Source organism: Hemiscyllium ocellatum, chromosome 39 (assembly GCF_020745735.1).
Source record: "Hemiscyllium ocellatum isolate sHemOce1 chromosome 39, sHemOce1.pat.X.cur, whole genome shotgun sequence".
In the NCBI taxonomy this organism is placed as follows: Eukaryota; Metazoa; Chordata; class Chondrichthyes; order Orectolobiformes; family Hemiscylliidae; genus Hemiscyllium; species Hemiscyllium ocellatum.
Genome location: NC_083439.1, coordinates 1,309,650 through 1,327,853, shown reverse-complemented (window position 1 = coordinate 1,327,853; position 18,204 = coordinate 1,309,650). Strand labels below are relative to the sequence as shown.

The window sequence follows — 18,204 nt, the reverse complement described above, 5'->3', positions numbered from 1 at the left end:
AGTCTATCCCTACCCTTCCACCTAACTTGTGGTATCCCAGAATAGGTCCTCCTTTTCCCCAGGTCTTAGAATCAGCTCTCGTGCTTGACCTGGCTCAGTTGGTAACCTTTCACCTCAGGCAGGATGTTGCGGATACCACTGCAGACACTTGGCGAAAGGTCTACAACAATAGCTCAGTGCAGCATTGAGGGAATGTCACTCTGCGGGAGACTCCAATCTGCCCACTCAGGTGTATGTTCAAGTTCCATTGTACTATCTTAAATAAGAGCAGGCAATTTAACCCCAGCTTCGTGGAATATACTCCATTTTCAATAGTTTGAGAGATGAACATCTGGTTATTGTGACACTGCTTCTCCCGACAGCCTGCTGACAGCAATTTAGATGCACAAAGGATGATAATTATTGGGGTTTGAGATCAATCATCTCAGCTCTAGGATATCTCTGTACGAGTTCCTCGGGGTAATATCCTAGGCCCAAACTTCTTCAGCTGTTTCATCAATGACCTTCTCTTCATCATAAAGCCAGAAGTGGAGATGTTCATTGATGACTGCATGATCTCCAGCACCATTTGACACTTCTCAGACACCATAGTCCATATTCAAATGCAGGAAAATTTGAACATCTCGAATTGGGCTGGAAAGTGGCAAGTGACATTTGTACCACAAACACTGGGCAATGAACATTTCCAACAAGAGAGAATTACCATTACTGAATCCTCCACCATCAACATCCTGAGAGTTACAGTTGACCAGAAACTCAACTGGACTAGTCATAGAAATACTGTGCCTTCAAGAGTAGGTCAGAGATTAGGAATCCTGCAGCGAGAAACTTTCCAAAACCTGTTCACCATTTTGAAGGCACAAGTCAGGAGTAGAACAGTCTCCACTATTCAATTCTAATAACATTAAAGACGATCAGTGCAAAGACAAAGCAGCCACTTGATTGGCCCCCATCTCATTCACTCCTTTCACCCTGGCACACCATGGCAGTAGCATGTATAATATACAAGATACACCTTAATTATCACACCAAGGATTAGAACATAGAACAATACAGCACAGAACAGGCCTTTCGGCCCATGATGTTGTGCCGAACATTTGTCCTATCTTAAGCACCTATCCATGTACCTATCCAATTGCCGCTTAAAGGTCAACAATGATTCTGACTCTGCCACTCGCACAGGCAGTGCATTCCATGCCTCCACCACTCTCTGGGTAAAGAACCTACCCCTGACATCCCCCCATACCTTCCACCCTTCACCTTAAATTTATGTCCCCTTGTAACACTGTCATATCCGGGGAAAAAGTCTCTGACTGTCTACTCTATCTATTCCCCTGATCATCTTATAAACCTCTATCAAGTCACCCCTCATCCTTCGCCGTTCCAATGAGAAAAGGCCTAGCACTCTCAACCTACCCTCGTACGACCTATTCTCCATTCCAAGCAACATCCTGGTAAATTTCCTCTGCCCCCTCTCCAAAGCTTCCACATCTTTCCTAAAATGAGGCAACCAGAACTGCACACAGTACTCCAAATGTGGCCTTACCAAGGTCCTGTATAGCTGCAACATCACTTCACGACTCTTGAATTCAATCCCTCTGCTAATGAACGCTAATACACCATAGGCCTTCTTACAAGCTCTATCCACCTGGAGTGGCAACTTTCAAAGATCTATGAACATAGACCCCAAGATCCCCCTGCTCCTTCACCATACTAAGAACCCTACCGTTAACCCTGTATTCCGAATTCTTATTTGTCCTTCCAAAATGGACAACCTCACACTTGACAGGGTTGAACTCCATCTGCCACTCCTCAGTCCAGCTCTGTATCATATCTAAGTCCCTTTGCAGTCGACAACAGCCCTCCTCACTATCCACAACTCCACCAATCTTCGTATCATCTGCAAATTTACTGACCCACTCTTCGACTCCCTCTTCCAAGTCATTCATAAACATTACAAACGACAGAGGACTCAGAACTGATCCCTGCGGAACTCCACTTGTAACTGGGCTCCAGGCTGAATATTTACCACCACTCTCTGTCTTCGACCAGTTAGCCAGTTCTCTATCCAACTGGTCAAACTTCCCACTATCCCATGCCTCCTGACTTTCCGCATAAGCCTACCATGGGGAACCTTATCAAATGCCTTACTAAAATCCATGTACACTACATCCACTGCTCTACCCTCACCCACATGCTTGGTCACCTCCTCAAAGAATTCAATAAGACTTGTAAAGCAAGACCTACCCCTCACAAATCCGTGCTGGCTGTCCCTAATCAAGCAGTGTCTTTCCAGATACTCATAAATCCTATCCCTCAGTACCCTTTCCATTACTTTGCCTACCACCAAAGAAAGACTAACTGGCCTGTAATTCCCGGGGTTATCCCTATTCCCTTTTTTGAACGGTGCACAACATTCGCTACTCTCCAGTCCCCTGGTACCACCCCCGTTGACAGTGAAGACGAAAAGATCATTGAAAACGGTACTGCAATTTCCTCTCTTGCTTCCCACATAATCCTAGGATATATCCCGTCAGGCCCGGGGGACTTATCTATCCTCAAGTTTTTCAAAATGCCCAACACATCTTCCTTCCTAACAAGTATCTCTTCTAGCTTACCAGTCCATTTCATACTTTCCTCTTCAACAATACGGTCCCTCTCATTTGTAAACACTGAAGAAAAGTACTCATTCAAGACCTCTCCTATCTCTTCCGACTCAATACACGGTCTCCCACTACGGTCCTTGATCGGACCTACCCTCGTTCTAGTCATTCTCATGTTTCTCACGTACGCATAAAAGGCCTTGGGGTTATCTTTGATCCTACCCGCCAAAGATTTTTCATGCCCTCTCTTAGCTCTCCTAATCCCTTTCTTCAGCTCCCTCCTGGCTATCCTGTATCCCTCCAACACGCTGTCTGAACCTTGTTTCCTCAACCTTATGTAAGCCTCCTTCTTCCTCTTTACAAGACATTCAACCTCCCTCGTCAACCAAGGTTCCCTCACACGACCATCTCTTTCCTGCCTGACAGGTACATACAAATCAAGGACACGTCGTATCTGTTCCTTGAAAACATTCCACATTTCAACAACATCCTTCCATGACAGCCTGTGCTCCCAACTTATGCTCCTCAGATCCTGTCATGCAGCATCGTATTTACCCTTCCTCCAACTGTAAAACCTGCCCTGTTGCACGCACCTATCTCTCTCCATAACCAAGGTGAAAGTCACAGAATTGTGGTCACCATCACCAAAATGCTCACCCACTAACAAGCCCATCACTTGTCCCAATTCGTTACCAAATACCAAATCCACTATGGCCTCCCCTCTGGTCGGACAATCTACATACTGAGTTATATTGATTCTGATACTGATTCTTCGAAAGCACCTTCCAAACCGATGACTTTTACCATTTAAGGCAAAGCCAGCAGACATGTGGGAACACCAAGACCTGCAAGCTCCCCTCCATGACACACATCATCTTGACTTGGATCTATATTATCGGTCCTTCATCACTGGATCAAAATCTTGGAATTTTGACTTAATTGTACATGATTTAAGGACTGTAACAGAACAAGACAACAGCTCACCAGCAACCTCTCAAAGGCAATTAGGGCTGGGCAAACAAATACCAGCCTTGCCAGCAAAGCTCATTCCCCATGAATGAATAAGTAAAAATTTCTGCATTGTCTATTTTAAGCACTTTTATACAAAGCTTCATTGGCTATAAAATGCTTTACAGAGATGTCCAGAGGGCATGAAAGGCAATATATTAAGGCAAGCGTTTCTGCTCCCAAGCTCTTCCATGAAACATGCAGGCATTCATGCAGTGTGGGGTAAGAAACAGATAACCACGAGGCATACATTTCAAGAAAAACAAAGCCCAATTATTTCAACTGCAAACAGCCACAATACTCTGCAAGCCATGCTGAGGTTATAAATGTCTTTTCTAAACAAAAACACAGCAAACTGATAATTTGTAGTTTTTTTTAAAAAACAACTTCTGCACAGAGGAGGAGGACAGACATTGAGTGAGAACAGCTCATTCCTGCATCAGCTAGCTAACCTCATTGTTATTGCCTACATTGGTATACCTTGTTCAGCTGGGCTCTTTACCTCTGGACTGAAACAATAATTTTCGAATCAACATGAATGTTTGCTCCAATGGTGACAGTGCACTGCAAAAGCTGCTTCATTTATCAAGCATCCCTCATTTCTACATTCATTGTCACTAGTCTGGTTTGACCCTCCTGGTTTAAAACCTGCTGCTCCTGTTATCCCATCCGGGCTGTAAGCAGCTAGGATGACACAAACTGAAACAGACATGCCTTTGATCTCATAACAGCGAATCTGCGAAAGCAGGTGTCTGCCACAGATTAGTAATTGTTGCTCAGGCGACACGATTGTTATATTAGAATAATGTGTTAAATATTCATTAGTACGCACTTCATAGCATTGGACAGATTGCCTTGAACTTTAAAAAGAGTTGCAATTCTTATTGAGATTTTTCTAAATAACCTTTTCTAGGGTTTAAAGCTCAACCAGAAATCAAATGAAAGTCTATGAATAAACATTTTATTTTTGTTGGAACATTTTAGTGCTCCGAATATGAGCAAGATATCATTGACAAACATTCAAACATTCCACATACATAAAGGCTCAGTACAGAGAGGTGTAATGACGTCAGACACAATTATACATGCACAATATATAAAAATTAACTGGAGAATTGACAGTGCAACCTGATCAAGAGTATGCGTAGGTTAGAGAGACTAAACAATTACCTGGGACTGATTAAAGTGTGATAATCTAATCAAGGGACTGGTTATAAACTATAATTTGCCTTGAATGTGGCAATATAATTAGAATCCCTGGGCTCAATTACTAGTTGTAATTAATTCCCAAATTTCCATTAATCTATACGGGCACAGAATACGTAGCACTGAAGTAGGCAACTAGCTCATGCTGGAATCAGAGCCTTGCAATGATATTCCAGTATATCACAACCATCTGTTCAATATACAACAAATTATAGTGAAAATGTTTATATTCATTGGGAAAGTTACAAGTTACAAAATCACCCTCAAAAGAAAGAAAATATGAACAATATTTCTGTGGTCTAGAAACATAGCAGCAGGAGCAGACCATTCAACCTTTCAAGACTACTCCACCGTTCAATATGATCATGGTTGATTGAGCTGAACACCCTGATCCCACCCTTTCCCCATACCTGTCGATCCCTTTAGCTCCAGCAACTATATCTAGCTCCTCCTTGAAAACACAATGCTTTGGCCTCAACCATTTCCTGCGGTAGTGAATTCCACAGGAATTTATCCTTATCCCCATCTTAAGGTTTATCCTTCACCCATAAACTAATGACCTCTGGTTCTGGATTACCCCGTACCATAAGCAACATTGTTCCTGCATCTAATCGGTTTAGTCCTGCTAGAATTTTATAGATTTCCCTCATTTTTCTAAACTCCAGTGAATTTAATCTCTCCTCATATGTCAGACCTGCTATCCCAGGAATCAGTTCAGTAAGCCTTTGCTGCACTCCCTCTATAACAAGAGTATTCTTCCTCGGATAAGGAGGCCAAAGCTGCACACAATATTCCAGGTATGGCCTCACTAATGCCATGAATAACTGCAATAAAAGATCCTTGATCCTGTACTCAACTTTATTGCTAAGTAGGCCAGCATGCATTTTGCAAGACACATTAATCTTTTGTGTGGTACTTTGTCTAAGGCCTTTAGGAGTCCAAACAAGCCACACCAACTGGCTCTCCAATTCCCTCCCCAATCAATTCTTATAGTTGGATCCTCAAAGAATTCCAGGAGATCTTGCAAGCATGATTGCCCTTTTGTAAATCCATTTTCACTCGACCTGATTCTACCATTGTTTTCTAAGTGCTCTATTAAATCCTTGACGATGGACTCTAGCATTTTCCCCATGCCTGATGACAGACTCCCTGGTCTATAATTCCCTATTTGCTTTATAACTCCCATTAAGTAGCAGGGTTACATTAGCAAACTGTAGGAACTCTTCCAGTGTCTTAAGAATCTTGGAAGGTAACCACCACTATTCCTAGGGCCACTTCGGTAAGTACTCTGGGATGTAAATGATTAGACCCTGAGTATTAATCTTTCTTCAATCCCACTAATTTCTTGAACACCATTTTGTTACTAATACTGATTTGCTTTGGTTCCTCCCTCTCAATAAACACTGTGTTCTCCATTATTTGTTGTATTATTTGCATCCTCCTTTGTGAAGGGAAAGTAAATTTATATTTTACTTCTATCAGCCATTCCTTCCCCCCATTATAAATTCTCCTGCTACTGACTGTAATGGATCTACATTAAGTTTTACCAATCTTTTTCTCTTTTCAGTGTCGAGAAACTTTTAGTCAGTTCTTATGTTCTCTGTAAGTTTATTCATTTTTCCATGTGTCAATGAATCCCTTGATCCTCCTTTGCTGACTTCTAAACAGTTCCCAACCCTCAGGTCTGTTTCTTTTTCTTGCCAATTTATATGCCTCTTTCTTGCATCTAGTGGTATTGCTAATTTTCCTCATAAGCCATGTTTTAAGGACTCTTCTCTTTGCATTCTTGGGCCAGACAGGAATGAATTTTAATAGTTCACCTATTCACTCTTTGAATGCTTGTCCTTCCCTACTCACTATCATTCCTTTCAGTAACATTTCCCAATCCATCAAGGCCAACTCACACCTCAAACCATCAGTTTCCCTTAAGATTCAGAACCCTGGTCTCAGACTCAGCTGCCACAATCTCCATCTTGAAGAATTCTATCACATTAAGATCACATACCTCAACGGGTCTCACAACGACATTACCAATTATTCATTTCTCATCACATAGATTAGTCATGCTACAGCCTTCTGGATTCAATACTCCATTCAATTATTTCACACCATAACCATTGCTCCCACTTGTTCAGAAAACAGGCGTCAGTTCTGTCTTTGTCTTTTTCTGATTCTTGAGACGCACCTTGCTCCTTTCATTACTGCCCTCTTTCACTATGTACCATCAGTCCTTCTGGCATTTAATTGCTGCTACCTTTCACCCAACTAGAGCATCCCTTCTGTCCTTGCCCTCCTCCATCTCCTTCCTTACTGTACACTCTCATACATTTTCTGAGTTGTAATGAAAAATCATACACTGGAAATATTAACTGCTTCCCTTTCTACAGGTGCTGTCTGACCTGCCAAGTGATACTGCACTTTGGTTTTACTGTTCTACATCAGTTCTCAAGCAGCTTAATAGTGACTTTGTAAAGTTTGGAGAAATACTAAAATAAAACAAAGAACTGTGGATGTGAAGACCTGGAGAAGTTGCTGAAGAAACACAGATCTGGAAACAACTGTGGAGGGAAAGCAGTGTGCTAAACAAGAGTCACTGGATTCAAAACTTAATTCTGCTTTCTCTCCATAGATGCTGCTGGACCTGCTGTAAATTCTCCAGTAATTTCTGTTTTTGTTGGAGAAAATCTATTGCCTTCTTCAGCCAATACCTTTTGCCAATAGATATAGTGACAATCAAAAACTATCCCCCAGTTTCATTTTGTCACTTCTGGGAAAAGTCGGGGCTTGGGAGGAATGAGACAGACAGAGAGACAGACAGACAGACAGACAGACAGACAGACAGACAGAGAGACAGAGAGACAGAGAGACAGAGAGACAGACAGACAGACAGAGAGACAGACAGAGAGACAGACAGAGAGACAGACAGAGAGACAGACAGAGAGACAGACAGAGAGACAGACAGAGAGACAGACAGAGAGACAGACAGAGAGAGAAAAACCATACTAAGACAGATATAGCAGCAGGAGGCCATTAGACCCAACAAGTGGGTTCCACCACTCAATGTCATCATGAACTGATAATTCCCAAATTCACGTTCTTGCCTTTTCCCATAACCCTAGATTCCTATAATGATTAATATCCTGTCTGTCTCAGGCTTAACAATCCAGCCTTAACAGGGCACTATTGTAAAGAATTCCACAGATATTCACTACCCTCGTAAAAGGGAAAAATTCCTTTGTATTGGTCTTAAATGGACAAGGCCCTTAATTGGAGATATTGCTGTCTGAAACTAGTCCTGCCAAGTCCCTTATATCTTGCAGGATTTAATGAGGCTGCCTCTCATTGTTCCGAGGTTCACAGAGCAAGGACCCAGATTCTTCAAATCCTAAGAAAATCCCTCCAGACCCAGAATCAATCAGTGAAACTCCTCTGGCCTGCCTCTAATGCCAGTATATCTTTCCTTAGACAATGACAAAAAATTATTCATAGTATTTCAGCTGTAGTCTGAATATTGCCTCGTCAGACTAGAGTTTTGATCAACTTTGCTTTTCTGACCTGAAAATCTGCTCAGGCCCCCACTCAAGCAGAACGATGAGGGTGCTTTGGTCTTGATCAGGAGCAAAGTGCGACACCAAAAGATTACTGAAAGTACATTTATTTTAGGGGAGTGTTTGGGTGAATCAGACCAGACAGATCAAAGACAATGTCTGTTATTGACGGGAATGGTTCTGAAAAGGTTAATGTTCACATTACACTAGTTCCATTCTACTGATGTCACAGTCTGTGGGTGGAGTAGGGGTTTCCGAGGTGAGGCGTGGAGCAGGAGCACAAAAACAGAGATAGGCCATTCAGCCTGCTCTGCCATTCATTATGATAATGATTGATCATGTACCTCAGGAGTTTGTCTCTGTTTTTTCCCCTATATCCTTTGAGCCCTTTAGCCCCAGGTCCCATACCCAACTCCTTGAAGTCACATGACGTTTTGGCCTCAACTGCTTTTTGCAAATTCCACAGGCTCACCATTCATTGGGTGAAGAAATGTATTCCCATCTCAGTCCTAAGTGCTATCATCAGGAACATCCTTCCTGCATTTACCCTGTATAGTCCTGTCAGAATTTTTATATGTTTCTATGCAAGTGTTCTCCTCCAAAGCACCCTCCACTCTTCTGAAGATCATTGCATGCATCAGTTCCGCCACCCCAGGAATCAGTCTACTGAACCTTTGCAGCATTACCTCCATCACGTGAACATTGTTCCTCAGGTATGACAACCAAAGTTGCACACACTACTCCAGATGTGGTTGCACCCAGGCCCGATACAATTGCAGCAAGACATCCCTGCTCATGTAGTCAGATCCTCTCACAATGAAGGCCAACATACTATCTGTCTTCTTTACTACCTACTGCACCTGCATTCTTCTCTTCAGCGACTGGTGTCTGAGAAAACCCAGCTCTCATTGCACTTTCCTCTCTCAATCTATAGGCATTCAGATAATAATCCACCTTCCTGTTTTAGCTACCTAAGTGGACGATCTCACATTTATCCACATTGTACTGCATCTGCCATATATATGCCCACTCACTCAGCTTGTTTAAATCCTCCTCACGGCTCAGCTTTGTTATCTGCAAGTATGGTGATAACTCGTTAAGACCCTGGTAATTATGAAGTGTAGTTACCTACTGCTATCATGCAAAAACCTTCTGAGCATGGATGTCCTGCTGAGATTGTGGTGAAACCGCATTTGGAATACTGCGAGCAGCTTTGTGCGTGTACCTCAGGGTAGAGGTGATGGCCTTAGAGGGGCCAGGACTGGTTAGCTAGGAAAACACCACATCCTGAGCAAGATTTATCAAACGGAAGCAAATTACAACTCAGGGGTAAATTTCTAATTAGTATTTATGCCAAAGCTTTCCACCTTACAGCGAGGAATAACTTGCATTTAGAGTAACTGTTGCAATAACGAGATCATAATTACATGCAAGCTGTTTTTGGGATTTTCTTCATATGGCAATAACTCATTTAATGTTTTGTAAATAGTTAAAAAATCATGGGTTACATGAATATTCGGGCTGAAGAACAGGATCAAATCTGAGGAAATATGCCATGGGACCCAAGCAGCCTCACTTGTTGAGAGATTTATCATAACACTGCTGCACAGAACACATCTATTTTTAAAATAAATTCCTACATCTCAATCCAGTGAGCAGACAATGTCAGGACACTTCGTTGCCAAACCATGAGACAATGCATTGACCTGTTAAAATTCACCTCAGTAATGCATTGACCTGTTACTTTGGGGAGAATTCTGATATTAATTCATCTTTCAACACTAAAGATTTTGCATATTCAAGCTTCGTTCAAGTCACAACTTTGGTGACTGATAAAGTTGATCTGAAGAGTTTTTAACCTGCTGCCATGGCTTATTAGTGACTTGTGACATTTCCTGTTTGGGTAATATCGCGAGTTGTTGTGATCTGGGATGCAATATCTCAAACAGAATACTAAATAAATATTTGGATAGAGAAAATGCACAGCACCACCGGGAAAGAGCAGGGATCTCGAATATTAATGTTCTAAATGAAGGGTAAAGATAGATTTCAGGTCAATAATGTGAAAAACATGAATCAATGCATTTTAGACTGGAAACCATGCATTAAGGCTGTGCACCACATACACCAGCTCAGGATTAAGCTGTAGTATGGGGACATAACAGTGTTGACAGCATTATACAAATGTTTCACATATCCATTAAAAGAGACAGCACTTATAGGTCATAACTGCTTCTGAAGTTACTATTTAACCAGCTGATCTTCAAACTTGCAAAAGTACACAAGTCAAAGGAGATCAGCTGAGCCATCTGACTAACTGGAATTTGAACAAGTCTCAAGTCTCCAAAACCCAGATTCTGTAACTGGGCAATACCTTGATGGTATGACTATGGGGACATGTGAATCTGCTTTTGGAGATTTCCTGGGGCAGTGAGTGCGGTGGAACTCAATATTCACTTGTGAATATCCAGGCATTTTCAGCCATTCAATTCCCTTACTTAGGGTACCATAAAGAGCCTTGGCAGATTTTCTCAATGGTGCAATCAATATTTCATGTATTAAACCATAAGTCACTGTTTCAAAAACATCATATTACAGACCAAATCAGTGGCAGAGCCTTTAACCAGCGAGGTTAATGATGAGTCTCTTACCCTGGAAGAGAGAAACATCATGAAAACAAATTTGGAAGATTCGTAATCTTCATTAAAGGAATAGGTACAAAACTGCCTGGAACTCAGTCACAGCAGGAGGTTAACAAGGTGGGAAAGGGATGAAGCACATCATTAGGTTCGGTGCATATAGCTGTATGTCCAACATATTCTCCACATGACTCCACAAGTGCTAGATATTGACACTTGATGAGGTGAAAAAGAATTCGATTTACTGGCACTAACACCACTCACCTCTACAAGTTATTTTTAAAAACAATTAAGAGACTTAAGTTTTTATTAAATATAGGAACTAAAATCTGGGGTAAAACAAGTTGCAACATTGATCTCTGTAGAGCTTAAAAGGAAATCTATTGAAAGAAAACATTGTTACTTAAATATGTAGTTTATTCACTCAAAACATAATTAAATTTGATTATATCTACTTCATCCAGACATGTTACAGGGAAAGACTTTCCTTACGAGACTAGAAGCTAAGAACCCAAACCAGTTCCAGCCAGTCAAACTCAACAAAATGCCAGAAGTCATTGGTCTGGTTTATTACAAAGATCAGCTGCAGCACATTATAACCTTCAACAGTTCATTGTACAATAAACTTGCTGTAATAGTATCATAATCAATCATTAGCCTGTACAACAGTGACTACACTAAAAGTACATAATTCATTACAGGTGGAATTCTTTGCTGTGTTTCTGAAAATTAATCAGGGCTTATATAAACATGGACGTTTCTTTAGAATGAATGCCACCAGATTCTGGACAAATTGGTACTAATGCACTTGACAATTATATCCTTGCAGCCACTACCTTTACTCTCATCAATAAACATGAAAGAAAACAAAGCTCCCATTTAATGGTGATCTATATTATAATCATTTGACATGCATTTTACATTGTGAAAATACATTTTACTGTGACTTTAGTTGAAATTTAGTGGCATTACCTTCACTGAATTGCCCACTATTAACATCTGGGGGAGGGAGAGAGGACCATTGACCAGAAACTGAACTGCACCAGCAACAAAAATAGTGCAGTTAGGCGCTTGTAGTGAAGTGATAGCGTCCTCACTTGTGGGCCAGGAGGCCAGGTTCAAGTCTCAACTGTCCCAGAGGTATGACATAAGATGTCAGAACTGGTTGATAAAAAGTTTATCAATACAGTTTTGAATTCAGTAGCAAGCAACTAAGGTCCCAATTCTCCAAAGCCGAGCTGCCTTTACAAGTCAGCAGTCTGATGGAATATTCTCCAGTTAACTAGGTAGGTGTTGCTCCAACACCACTCGAGAAGCTTGACATCATCCAGGACAAATCAGCCCCACTTGATTGGCACTTCATACACCATCTTCAACATTCACACTCTTCGCTGATATTAGCTGCACCAGTATGTACCATCTGTATCATACACTGCAGTAACTCACCAAGCTCCATTCACAGCACCTTCCAAAGACAAGACCATTGCCACAAAATTCAAGAGCAAATGACACACAGGAACACCACCACCTGCCAGCTCCCCTCCAAGCCCTACATCTTCCCTGGACAGATATTGTCATTCCTTCACTGCCACTCAGTCAAGTTCAGTAACTGCCTCTCTGGCAACACTGGGCGCCCACAGACCACAAAGATGGCAGCAGCTCAGCACCACCTTCCCCCAAGCCATTTCGGGCGGGAAACAAACGGTGTTCCAGCCAGCAATGTCCACGTGATAATTTTGAAAAGAAATATTAATTTTAAGTATTCTTGGAAATCCTGGCAAAGCAGTAAGTACCTATCAGCAGTGACTCATTATCTATGGAATGCCTTAGGCATACAAAGTCATTGCAGACCCATGTCCTTCAAGGTAGTTTATTTAGAATCTCTGAGCAACATTGGACATCTGCAATAAATCAAAAAGTCCGGCCATCATATGCAATCAGTCAGCTGATGGATATTTTCATTAAAGGGTTTGTTAGAGGGGCTGAGTAAAATCAGAGTTAACTTATCAACAATTTTAGATAATTCAATATTTTGATGTTAGAGAAATTTCTGAAAACTTTGTAAACTTTCACTGACCCTAACAATGATTTTCCCAATGAAGTTCCAATAAGACGCATTATTTATTTTTAAATTTCTCAAGAATTGCTTCACAGCACCCAATGAGGCAGCCATGCGGCCACATACTTTTCTACAACAGGTACATCAATATAACCGCGCCTGTTCAACGATACAGAAGCTGACTTTTGTTAAGAGATGGCAATAAACTGTCAAACTGCCCTGCCACCTGTATCAGAGATCCAGCCCTTGTCTAGATAACAGACAAAAGAAACCCTGTCCCACTGCCAGAGTGAATCTGTTAAGATCATTGGTATTAAAACTGATGAGTGGATTCATTGGAAGAATGAGCATGGTTAAGCTATTCAGCTCTTCAAACATGTTCTGCCGTTCTTAACTATTTCATCCTACCCACCTTTGTAGGTCAATTCAGTCTTGAGAATATTTGTGTTCCAGCCGCCACAACCTTCTCTGAACTGCTTCAAGTGAGTTGACCCCACCTCAAGCAAAAAGACCAAAGCTGTGCATGCATTCCAGATGCTGCCTCAACGCTTGTAGCAAGACTTCCTTACATTTATTACAAAGGGGATGGAGTATAACATTCAGTTCACCTTTCTAATTTTTTGCCATATTTGCATGGTGTTTTGTGGTCTGCATGAGGATGGATAGATCCTGCTGCACCCCAATATTCAGCAATATACTCCAATTAAATAATATTTTGCTTTTCTATTTTTCTTAGGAAAGTGAATAACCCACCATCTGCCAACTTTTGGCCTACAAACTTAATATACCTCTGCTCCCTGCAGATCTTTTACACCTTCCTTAGCAGACAGAGCCACAATACAGTAGTCCCCTCATCCAAGTCAATTACATAAATCCGAAGATAGTTGAGGCTCCAGCACTGATACTGTAGCACTCTGCTAGTTGCTTTGCCAACCTGAAATGACCCCTTTATCCCGACTCTGGCTAACCAATGGTAAACAATCCTCTACCATGCTAAGAGATCACCAACAAACAACAGGAATTCTTATCACATGCAGTAAATCTTTGTGTGGCATCTATTGAAATCCTTTTAGAATTCTGAATGCATGACCGACTGGTTTCCTTTATCCAACCTGTGTCACTTCTTCAAAAGAACTTCAATAAATGTGTCAAATGACGTTTGATTAAGTTGGAGGGCCTGGAATAAGTGAGTGGAAAGGACTTAATTCTCTTAGCAGAGAGGTCATTGACTAGGCAGTCAGATTTAAAGTGATTGGTAGGATTTAAAAAAAAACAGCGGAGGAAAGCAGCACTTCACCCAAGGTGTAGCAGGGGTCTGGAACTCTTGAAAGAACCTTTGAATTATTTAAAAATTGTCTGGATAGCCACCAACAGTCCCATATTCTCCAGGGATACCAAGCGTTAGAAGATGTGATTAGCCTGGGTAGCTCATTTTTTAGTTTGCACAAACATGATTGGTAAAGTGATCGCCTTCATATTGTTAATTTTTCAATGTTTTCTAAATGTTAAATAGCTGAAAGGAGGAATTCACAGGGAACGAGAGAGGACAGGGGAGGGGCAGTATATGTATTACACTTCAGGAGGACTAGAACAGATAATGGGCTGAATGGCTTTCTTCTGCAGTATGATGATTGTTTGAGTATTACCCTTTTCCAAATTCAAATGGACCTTCCCTGATTGTATTCTGATTTTCTACATGCTCTTCTTCCATCTCCTTAATAATGGATAAAGGATGCTAGACTAAAGATGATGCTGGACTAACTGGCTAAGAGTTCCCTACTTTGTGCTTCCTCCCCTTTCTGGAATAGTGATTTACACTTGCAGTTTTTCATTCCAACTGGTGCTTTCCAAAATCTAGACAAAGTTTACAACCAGTACATCCACCTCTGTACCGCTTCCTTTAAAGCCCCATGATGTAGGTCATCAGGTCCAGGAAATTTGTCAGTCATCATGGACACCATCTATGGACTGCTGAACCCGATAAAGTTTTGTGATAATTAAGCATAAACGTCAATACATCATGCCAAATACAATGCTTGAGAAATCCACTTTACCAGGTCGGAGGGACAGGAGGAGAGACCGAGAACAAACAAAAGATAGGAAAGCAAAATGCCAAATGAATAATTATTTCATAGTGCTTTTCCAGACTTCCCTACAGAGAATTACAGAGTGGAAGTTTGGGACGGTAACTTGTAAACAGAAAATGCACTACTGCTAAATATTTAGAATGAGTTTGAAAATAAGCTGAAGAGATGTACAGCCTTGGCGCAAGCTGATTAAATATCCAAAACCAAGTTCTGGAGGCTCATTCATACCTTCATAGAATCTCCAAAATGCCCACCTCATTTAGATGTACAAAAAACAGGAACTGTAGTCAGCCATACAGCTCCTGGACCCTGGTCCACCTTCCCATACAGCTCCTGGACCCTGGTCCACCTTCCCATACAATACAGACTAATCTTCTACTTCAACCTCACCTTCCCTCTTGCTACCCATATGCTTTGATTTCAAGAGATCAAAATCAATTTGTCTCATCCACAGTTCTCTGGAACAGAGAGAAAAAAAAAACTGAGCCCTTTGAGTGGAGAAATTCCTCCTCAGCTTAGACCTAAAAACATTAACTCCTTATCCTAAGACTGTGACCCCATGCTCTAAATTACCTCACCAGGGAAACAATATCTTAGCGACAGTAGGCCATCCATAATTTTCCTGATTTCAAATTAAATAACCTCTCAGTGAAGGAATAAATTTAGTGAAACTTTGCTATATGGCCTCTGATGCAAGTATATTCTTTCTTCATTATGAAGATCAAACCTCCCACGCTATTCCAGGTGCAATCTCATCAAAGTGCCATAGAATTGCTGCAAGACTTCTAGATCCCTGTACTCAAATCCCTTGCAATAATAGACAACATAACTGTCTTCCTTATTACTCACTGTAACAACATGTTAACTTTGTTTTGGTTGTACAAATACATCCAAGTGCCTTTGACCATCAACATTTACAAGTTTCGCACATTTTCTGTTCTAATGACAGCTTGGTTGAAGTGGTAAATTAGTGGTAGAAGAGAAAGTGTTCTCCAGAGTCTGGGGCTAAGGGAAATTGTTAGAGCAGAGCAAGTATAGCTTTACTCCGCATCTAACCATACCATTCTTACACTAGATATGATTTGCTATCAAGCAGCCAAAAATAAAAAAAATCATTCTGATCACAAAATTAAGCAGGAGCTGCACTGCTGTGAACTCCTCCTTCATGTCTCAACAGTTCAAGTAATGAATAAGATATTCACTTTTTAACATCTTGAATACCTACATCCAGAATGCAAGAACTGAAGGCATTTGAAGTAAGGCCCACAAGAGCACATACAATGCAAGGAATGTACTTCTATCACCCTGATCTGTACCCCGATTGTGGTTTATTTTGTAATATGCTGTGTTCAGATTGAAAGCTGCCTATCTGAACTAGAAAAACTGATGGTTTTTTTTCTTTGATTGTTTTTAAGTCAGCTCCACTTCTGTTTTCAAGGTGACAGCAGCAGGTTTGTTTCCAGCACATGAACTCATGGCAGGGCGGCATTGGTACAGGTGAGATGGCGCTGAGAGAGGCAACATTTTGTTCCAGTGGTGAAGTGCAGTTGCAGTAGTGTGGGTTTGGCAGCACAGACTTGAGGCATCAGGAAGAAGGAGCCCAAATCCAGATCCATGGCTGAGCTAGAAGCGGGAGCTGCTCCAAAGACACCTAACTTTATGGAGATAGGACTAAAAGATTTTTCTGGGTTTATATTCTGTATTTTAAGACAGTACTCGACAATGGCAACACTAAACAAAAATCTTTGTAATATATACAAAATATGCGTGAGAATAAATCAAAAAATTAATCTACTTAAGTACAAAGCATTTGTGGGAAACATTGCCTAGATCATTAGAGATGCTCCAATGGTTTACAAGTGAGAGATATTTTAACACATGGCAACATATAAACCAAAAGAAATGAAGAAATTCTTAAACCCAGAAACAGCCCATTTGACCTAAACATCTGTTATGTTCTTGAACTGAAATCATTAGAGGTCTTCAGCATCACATTTTACCATAATTCAAAGTATTCTTGACCAAAGAACAAAAAAAAACCAATACAACTCAGGGAACAGATGCTAAACTCAGATCAAATTAACTGTTGGGATGAATATTGAAGCGATCATAGCATTGTTCAAGGAAGTTCATCCCATTTCTTAACCAATAGCCTCATTTCAAAGCCATTTTCAGATCAAAAATACCTATCAACCAAGGATGTCTGCTGATCACCACTAAATATTTAAAATCCTATTGCCATTCTGAATCTAGAACAAAGACCAAAAATTAAGAAACACATTAGTGTTAAAACAAAAGAAAAGCTCTGTTTAAAAAGTATCCTTTCCACAAGAAAGTGATCCTGCTTTCCACTCACATCCAGACCCAAAATCAATCGAGCCTATCAAAATGTGAATCTACATTCAAACTAAAGAAACAATTTTTAATCCTCAAAACCAAGTGGAAGCACGTTTTAGTTGACAGGGCCTCTGTGTGCCTGTCCCAGGACACTTTCCAATGGATGACAAGATGGGCCACGTTTCTGAAAAATTCCAGTTTCGTTCCCATCATCCAACTAACTGGGCAGCACGGTGGATCAGTGGTTAGCACTGCTGCCTCACAGCACCAGTGACCCAGGTTCAACTCCCACCTCAGGCAACTATGTGTGTGGAGTTTGCACATTCTCTCCGTGTCTGTGTGGGTTTCCTCCCACAATCCAAAGACTTGCAGGTTAAGTGAATTGGCCGTGCTAAACTGCCGGTGTGTTAGGTGAAGGTGGGTTGCTCTTTGGAGAGTCGGTGTGGACCTGTTGAGCCGAAGGGCCTGTTTCCACACTGTAAACTGGTTCAGGGGGATGGAGACAATAAAATTCAATCCAAGACCATGATATATGGTGGGATACCAGCATGGGAGACAACAGTGGATAGTGGATGAGCTTCACAAAATGGAAGGGGTGGGGTAGCTCGATACTTCAGACACAGAATTCCATGTTTAGTCTTATGCATTCAGGACTGAGATTGATTTACTACTCCTTACAAATGTCGTGGAATATTAGAAAAGTGCATGAAAATTGTG

At 41.1% G+C, this 18,204-nt stretch overlaps 1 protein-coding gene across 2 annotated transcripts in view; it reads right to left on the bottom strand.

The window, feature by feature from the left end:
• Window positions 1-18,204, bottom strand: part of pde8a (phosphodiesterase 8A) — a 118,828-nt gene that overhangs the window by 99,747 nt on the left and 877 nt on the right. The window contains exon 1 of one of the 2 annotated variants that reach the window (XM_060853288.1): window positions 4,092-4,175. The exons of the other annotated variant lie outside the window; for it this stretch is intronic. The gene's annotated coding sequence lies outside the window, so the exon portion shown is untranslated. Of the gene's footprint in view, window positions 1-4,091; window positions 4,176-18,204 lie in introns of those variants that run through there. 2 annotated transcript variants of the gene reach the window in all.